Genomic DNA, 9,258 nt, shown 5'->3' with positions numbered 1-9,258 from the left:
ATGTGCAGGCTAACATATTACAAATGTAGTCAGTCTCTATGTTATTATACTAACTACGGCTGCAAATGTAATAATTTCTGCACCAACAACTGTCTTTGTGCCATAAAACAAATCGTATTACCCCCTTTACACTGTTTCTACCAATTCACCTTATATATTAGTAATTGTAATAAGCAGCGTGAACGCCGATCGCTTTGAGCAATGGATATCTCTTTGAAATGAAATAAAATTTTTGAGTTTTACGTCCCACGTTTATGCCCGTTATGCTAAAGGAGACGGTGATTATGAGGAATGAATGAAATGGTGGAATGAAGAAAGTGGGAAGAAACTGGAGAACCCCGAAGAAACCCACGCACACGGTTTTGTCCACCACAAAGTTCACTTGGCGGAAGCAGGGTTTGAACCCGCTACCCCATGCACCAGAGGTGAACGCTCTACAACTGAGCAACTGAGCCACCCGGTTTTGGCTCTGAACGGATCCGGTTCTAGAATATCTAATTCCGGAACCGGTTTTTCGGATCCAGGTCTGGAACCGGTTTCCAAGATCCGGTTCCGGAACCGGATTTTTGGATCCAGGTCTGGAACCGGTACCGGCACCGGTTCTGAAAACCGGATCTCCAAGAACAGGAACTTTGTGGCTATCACTAGTGATTAAGGCAACTGAATGATGATAGAAGAATTGGTGGAATGAGAATATAAAAGGAAACAAACTCGCGGACACGATGTTATCCACCACAAACTTACTTGGCCGGGGTCGAACCAGATACCCCATACACCAGAAGTAAGAGCTCTACCACTGAACCATGTGTCCCCAGGTATACTTAACAATAAGAAGTTATGGGGAGCCTCGTGATTTATAAAAGAAGGAGAAAAAAATAATACGGTATCGTAAAAACTCCAATCCATGAAATTAGCATCTCACAATTGTTACATACAGACGTATTTTTCGAAACTTGGATGTAATAAGCAGTATCCTCACGGTATAATGTGTAATTGTACAAAAGTTATAAAGGAGAAAATGTAAAAAATGAAAATAGGCTTATTTTGTGCTGTTGAGAAAGAGGTTTTCATATCCCGTGCCAGAGTTGGCGTGGGTCAATGAAAACTTGACGCATGACCCACTGACCTACCACCCATCGTGACCCACGACCCACCATGACTCACTCTGACCGCGACCCGAAATGACTCACCACCCACCGTGACCCACTATGACCCACCGTGACCCACTATGACCCACCATGACCAACTGTAGACCACCATGACCCACCGGGACCCACTACTCACCATGAACTACTCTCATCCACTGTGACCTACTCTGATTCACCAAAATTCATCGTCATCAACTCTGGCACATAATCCACGGCCTCTTCTCTACTGACTAAAGAGTTTATATTTGTAATAAAACAAGACTGTGAAATTGTCACTAATCGGAGTTTAAAGTTCTACGGTCAATCGCTCAAGCACCACTCTGTTATAATAACGGTGGATCTGCAAATGGTCAAGTGTTTGTCAGTGAGGAAATTGAAGCACTTCAAGGTGGGGAGGAAATTAGTGTGTGCCTAATACTTATACTACGAGAATATTATTGCAAGCTAATTTCTCAACGCATTCCAAAAGAAAGATATAACCGCGGGAAAATACCTCTGTACAATATGGAAAAGGTTATGATTTCTCAATTCACAGTATTTTTCTCACTAAAGACTTGAAAAATCAGTTTTTGTAGCGTATAAAGGTGCTCGGGTACCCTCTGTGAGAGTATCTCCATAAAGTATGCTCATAATTGTAATTTGTGTAATCACTAAAACACCATGTTAAATTTAAGTTACAAATATGCATAATTGCAATTATTATGAATATTTATTCAAAGTAGTTTACCATCTAGTTTATAAAAAGCAAAGAAGAGACTTATTAAAATTCGGTACAAAAGTTGAAAACACAAATAAGCTATTAGTAATTCAAGTATACATTTTCCATTACTCGTAATTTGCTACTTTAAAACAAATCTGAAATCGAGTTTATTTCCTATTGGTCTCCAAAACTTTTTCGTTGTAAATCAGCGGCAGCGGAATGATGTCCATCCTTCAGCCAAGAAATAACTAGCTTGTCTACTTTGAGCTTGTCTAGCGGTGGGCCATTAACATTGATGAATGACAATGTGTGAGCACTTGGTCTATTTCTAATATCAGTCATCTGTGAATTCATAAGGGGAAATCCCCGTTCGCACTCTGTCGTGGGAATTTATAATACTTCTACCCGATATCTGCAACTCCTCATCGACAATCTGCTTGTTAGACTTAATTCTGTTAACGATTTTTCTTGGTCAGTTTTGAAATACTCAGCAAGAAGTATCACCTCTCTATCACCATACAATATCTTTTCCATATCGACCAAGTCAGGTGGCAATGTCAACTCATGGAGAACAAATTTCATCTACCACACCTTCGATAGAGAATCTTGTGCATAAATTATCAATTAAAGCTTGATGATTTATTATTTGTTTATAAATTTAATTTTTGTAATTACACATCGTTCTGTTCTCTGCATGAGAACAAGAGGAACGTAACTCCAAAAATTTCTTTTCCTTCATGTTTGAACACAATTTTGAAAGCCCCACTTGGAGTAAATGGAACGTAACACAATCTGTTCTCCTTGTAGACAATCTGTTGTAATGTAGCTCAATTACCATCTTATTAAAAACACATCTTTCTAAGAAAATACTATTTTTGTCCTCTCGCCTGTAAACCTACGAAAATGGAGTTACGTTCCTCTGATTCTCATGTCACGACATGAAGGTTTGATGTCATTACCATGTTCCCTTCCCACCCCAGAAAGCAAAAGGGAAAGTGTTCAGAGGTGAATGGGAATTTCCCTCCTTCTTCCTCTTCAATAACCACACTGCTGTTTGTCACGGGCCAAATTACGATATATTTATTATTATTATTATTATTATTATTATTATTATTATTATTATTATTATTATTATTATTATTATTATTATTATTATTATTATTATTATTATTATTATTATTTCCTTGTTGAATTATTGATACTTTTCAGTGGAAAAAATTATGAAATTTGAAAGTCCCAAATCAAGGTAAGTAGACCAACGTACAGGAAAAAAAGTGAAAAATTTTCCTTATGATTATGCGTACAATCCATACTTAAAATTTCCGTGTAATTAAGCTTACAGTATAAATTTCACGTCTATTTTAGTCACAACTTTATGAGTTGATTGCCCTGTGCTGTAAGCGCTCCATGTAATAAACATCAGCTTCAGCAATCATTACAGTAGAAAGCAATGGATATATGAAGCGTAGCACTGTATTTTTTGTGGCTGAACTTTTTCTTAACTAATATCGATCGTTTTCGATCATTTTTGCAAACCAACTCACTACCAATTTTCCATATATAGAAAGTTCCCCTCCCCCCATCTAGGAGAATTTTTAAAGATGTTAGGGCACATACTATTTATTTTTAATAAAGAATTAATACACTGAATTTCAGCTCCGCAAGTTTAACGGCTTGCGAGATACTCAATTTTTTTTTTTCCGCAAAAATTGGGATCCTCACTACCTCTTTAGGATGTGTATTATAATGAAAGCAATATAACATCCTGGTCTGGATTAAGGCCTAACTATATACCAAAAGTCATTTCGTTTGACTTTCCAATTTGGACGTGATGGTCAGCCATACATAAGCCTAGTTACATTCATTTTTTAATATAATAATTTATATATTACAGTGATTCAAAAATATATTTTCTTCCAGTAGTCAGCTTCTCTAAAAACTCACAGGTCTCGAAAGCCAAGTAGTAGTATAAGTCCTATTGCTATTATTACAATTATAAATATCAATCAATATCCAAATGTGCCTGAAGTTCTTTCTTTACTTAAATATACTCACCCCAGATAAGTAGACAGAAAGAAATGGAAAAGGAAGGGAAATGAAGGTCTTGAAAGTAAAACTCAGACAAATTTACCAGTCTTCAGAAGACACTGTCTACAATGCAGTGAGCAGAGTGAATCGGTAGGTCAGACTGAGTCGGTGGGTCGCAGTGGGTCATGGTGGGTCAAACCGATGCAGAATGGGGCCCACGGATTTTCCTATGCTTCCAGAAGAGGAAATGTTGTCATGACAACTGCAGTGGCAAGAGTTCAAGAAAGCACAGATATTTAGGCTGTCGAAAGAGCATGAACAAGAGGAATGTAAGCAGAAAATCAACGTGTACTGAATGTCATTGTGTTCAAACTAGCTTTTACTTTTAAACGCTCTCACATGAAATACAGATGTTCCGAGCAGACGAACAAATTTGTAATTTTTCTTTCATCAGCTCTGACTGTGTAAATATAAATTACTGGTGTAGTGTTGGTACGTGACCAGGCGCGCACTGAAATGTTTGCTGGTAGAGGTCCAATGTATTATTATTATTATTATTATTATTATTATTATTATTATTATTATTATTATTATTATTATTATTATTATTATTATTATTATTATTATTTGGAAGGGGGTCCATTACATCTATATGATATTGATCCTGTCTTATTCTGCATCGCAAAAGATAAGTAATTGTTAATTACTACCAGCTATATTTTTAAAAGTAATTAACACACAACGAATAGAAGAGAAAATGGAAGAACGACTATCGGAGGACCAGTTTGGATTCAGGAAGATAAAAGGAACAAGGGAAGCAATACTGAGTCTACGGCTAATCATGAAACAGCACATCAGAATAAACAAACCAATTGTGATAGCATTTGTAGACACAGAGAAAGCCTTTGAAAACGTATATTGGAACATCTTGTTCAGAGCGCTGAAGAATCTGAAAGTGGATAACAGAGACAGAAGAATAATATTCCAATTTTATAGGAACCAGACATCTGTTATAGGAAGAGATATGGACTTTCACCTCTCCTGTTCAAAGTCTACATTGTGCCGATGCTGTGCCATCAGTTGTAGCTTAGAATACTTATTAAATGAACGCAACAAAATGGGGATGAAACTGATGCACAACACGGTACTTAACTGTAAAATTATGGTTGAATTTAAATGAAATTCAAATGTTTCTATTTTGAAAAATTACTAGTTGTGGGAAAGGTGAGAGTAAGAGAAAGGTTTTAACTAAGATAAAGGAATGAGCACTAGCCTGATAGATCCAACGAGATGGCGTCGTCCTGGTCATCTGGAACAATGAATGTCTTTCTCTGGAGAAACCTGGATAAACTGGAGTCAGTCAACATGTGGATCTCTATCCTGTTGATCTGCAAGGTGCGTCGAGTTCTTTCTTGACAACGCATCTTTACGATGATGTTCTCCTACACCTTCATTCCACTAGTCTTAACTTAAGCTCGATGTATCTGCGGTGATAAACCAACAGAATGGTATTCTTGAGTTATGGAGCTGGTTGTTCTCCAATGGTGCGATTCGCTTCTCTCGTCGATCCTAAACCTGTTCTAACCGTGTGTCGAATACCCCCTGTCGATGTGTCCTCCCTGGTTTTGTTTTGTTGCAAAATGATGAGTCTGGAGTTAAATGAATTGGGAAGTATCAGGCTGTGCGGAAAGGTATGCAGAAAAACAAGAAGGAAACTAGTCGTGTTTATTAACAAATATGTGATTACAGAAGCTGTCTGGAAATGTACAATCTTAATAAAAGTTTTTATTCCTTTGGGTTTTAAAGAGTTCATGATACTGTCGAAAATAATCGTAAAAATAATGAAATAGGATTTAACAAATTGAGTTAATAGTTTGTCACTGTCACATCATTGTAATTACACAGATACTTCACAATATAGAAGAGGAGGCTATGAAAGAATTCTTTGAGAAAGACGAGAAAGGCATAAAAGCAAATGGTCAGGTTTTCAGCACAATAACATTTGCTGATGACTAGAGCAACCATAAAGCATAATTTAATTTTTCACCTATGGTTGGTACCATATCTGTGATTTTGACCACTTTACATATCCAAATTTGCTAATCTTAGAAGCATAATTTACAGAAATAAAGCATAATGCTTAATGCTTTTTATTCTAGAACTTTGTGTATGTGTACAATAAAGGAAAATTGTTAATATATTTTGTCCAAAGAAAAAAAAATCAACAAAGGTTCTTATTAATGCCGCAAACAATAGAAATCAACTGCCAATTGCCTACGTAACAATGGAAAGTTCGGATTCCTCCTCTCTCTGCACCTTCCGCTCAGAAGGATTTTTCCCCCCTCACTTTGTGTTAAAAGTCATGCAAGACTGGTTGTACTTATTCCATGATGCCAAAATCAAAAGTATATGCAATCTGAGAGTAAGACAATCAGTGTTTCTTGCAGAAACAATGTTCCGGGGAGGGCATACTTGGTATTCCGGGGGGAAGGCTGCTGATAATATTCTATTTATTATTATATTATAGATGTATTATTTTGTTCTCCGGGGGGCACTCTCAGAGCTCCGGGGTCACTCTCAGAGCTCGGGGGGCAGTTCCCCCCAAAACCAGGTTTGGAGGAAACACTGAAGAGAATCTACAACCAACTGACGGTGGGGTGCTGACTGCCACAGCCAATTATTGGTGCTGACATCCACGACTGGCGCTGATTGCCAATAGCAAGGTGTTGACTGCCACGATGGCGTGCTGACTGCCACGAGCCTGAGAGAAAGTTGCTAGACGTTACATTACCGGGCGCCAAGAAGCATGAAAGAAACTAGATGATCCTTAGGATCGTGTTGTTCAGACCAACACCTAACAAAGGTAAACAGGACTCTGTATGTACACTCATGTCCAAAATTATTGTCACATGATTATAAATATGTTTTTCTAGTAATATAATTTGATAACGAATTCGCCCGATATTTCTTATAATGTTAGTATGTGTATAATCGGCAAAGACAAATATGTGGTAAATTTCATGTCAAAAGAGCAGTAAATAAGAACAATAAAACGAAAATAAAATTTTCTTGTCCATGTAGTTACATTTTATTTTACTCATTATGATTTTCGTATTTATAATTCTTTTCCTATGAAATTTATCACAAATATAAATTTCCTGATTATACACATAATATAAGTATTCTGCAAAATACTGAATTATATTCTTACAAGAAGACAGTTATAGATATGCGACAATAATTTTGGACATGAGTGTACTTTCAGTTTTGTCAGGGAGCAGTGCGTACAAAATTGGTACGATTTATGTATTCTCACTTGAACTCCCTATGTCAGCATGAACTGTGTACAGCTGTGCAAATTGTTTCGAGCAGCTCTTGAAAGTTCCATCAAAAAGCACTGCTCGCTGTACCTCACAAGGGAAGTTCAGGAGAAAGCACTCGCCTGCAGAGAAACTAAGCCATTTGAAGTCCCAATTCATGCTGATTATAACAAGCTAATAAAATTCCTGTACGGTTGAGAACGGTTCGAGATATTCAACTTGGAAATTTATATGAGAAAATGAGGATATACGCATTTATACGCGTTAAATACAACATAATTAGTAACGAATATTGACATACGAATCGAAAGCTATCGAAAGTAACAGAAAAAAAGTGTTTCGCAATAACTAATGGGTTTGTTAGATACAATTAGTCATTACATTGTTCACAATAATCGTAAGTTAGAGATGAAATTGATCACCGTTGTTCTTCTGTTTTATGAAGAAATGACGCAGGCAAAATACTCCCTTGCACCATGAACATTTTATATGTGCAATTGTGTTGCATCCGTCAAGAGAACAGTTCGCAGAACCAAAGCAAAAAGCAAATTCGACAAGTGATTCAAAAGTTATAGGCCTATAATTTGTTCGTAACCTGCCTTGCAGAACCCAAACTGAAACAATCCAATGTATCGCGGTGATCAGAAGTGATTCGTATGGACACGAATTTTGTTTGATTGTTTCGTTAGTACATTATAACGTCCAGATAAAGAAGATTCATACTATGTACAAATCTCCTGCCATAATCTTTGATTGATCGGAATCAAAACACATCAAATGGTTGCACAAATCGTGTGCAATTCTTTGGTATCTTCTCAACCATTAGGTCTTTGCCATCCGTCATGCAACTTGTAATGGACAATTTGTCTGTGAATGGACCCGAGTGATCAAGCAATAGCAAGTTCAAACCATCAGGCTTCGCCATGGGTGAGAATACTTAACGCATTGAAACGTGCATCCACTCATTTTCTCATGTAAATTTCCAAGCTGAATATCTCGAACAGTTCTCAACATACAGGAGTTTTATTACCTGTTGTAATCAGCATGAATTGGTCCTTCAAATGACATGCTTATTTCTCTGCAGGCGAGTGCTTCTCCCAAACTTCCCTTGTCAGATGGCTTCAGACCATCATATCCATTTAAAATACAATAAAACAATTAATATAAACAATGAAATGTGCAAATTGTACATATAACAGAAAAGACAATCCCTTTATAAACATCCAAGTGTATGTCGTTCCACTTAGTGAGCAACTTTGTAACTTATAGGATGCCACATAGATTTGCTGTGATGATTACTAAATTAATCCCTACTAAATTAATTAATAATCATAAATTTAGTATGAGGGATTAATTCCTCTCTTTCCAAATAGTTTCTCCCAGGCTCGTGGCAGTCAGCACGCCGTCGTGGCAGTCAGCACCTTCATATTTGCAATCAGCGACAGTCGTGGCAGTCAGCACCAATAATTGGCTGTGGCAGTCAGCACCCGTGGCAATCAGCACCTATCCCAACTGACGATCCCAAAGTAGAAGACGATAATCTATTTTGTACATAGATTAAATTAAATTAAATTCATTAATGTATCGAATTCATATGAATTCATTAAATATGAAACGTCTACTGTGCAGGAACATGTTTCTTTTTCGAAACACCGCTTAAAGAAAACTGCACAAAATGAGGTAATATGTTGTACTGAAGTAATTTTTAGTGGGAAAAATGAATAGTTTCATATACATTTTTAATGCTTGTGTAATAAAAACGAGTAAAATGAAACAAATATGTAATTAAAATGGATAAAAATGAAGTGTAATTCAAGAAACAGCATATTAAGGCATAATTTAGGAAAAGCATAATGTAAAAAAAAATAAATAAAGCTTAATATTCAATTGTATAAAGCATAAAGTCAGTTGCCCTACTGATGACATAGCATTGATAGGGGAGAACGATGAGGACTTGCAGGAAATACTTTTAAACTTGAACGACCAACTGGATAAAACATGCAAAATGAAGATAAATAAGAAGAAAATCAAAGTGATAAAGTGTACAAGAGCATGACAGGAA

This window comes from Thermobia domestica, chromosome 8, assembly GCF_964235325.1.
Source record: "Thermobia domestica chromosome 8, izTheDome1.hap1.1, whole genome shotgun sequence".
NCBI classification, from domain to species: Eukaryota; Metazoa; Arthropoda; class Insecta; order Zygentoma; family Lepismatidae; genus Thermobia; species Thermobia domestica.
Note: the sequence above shows the minus strand (reverse complement) of the source record.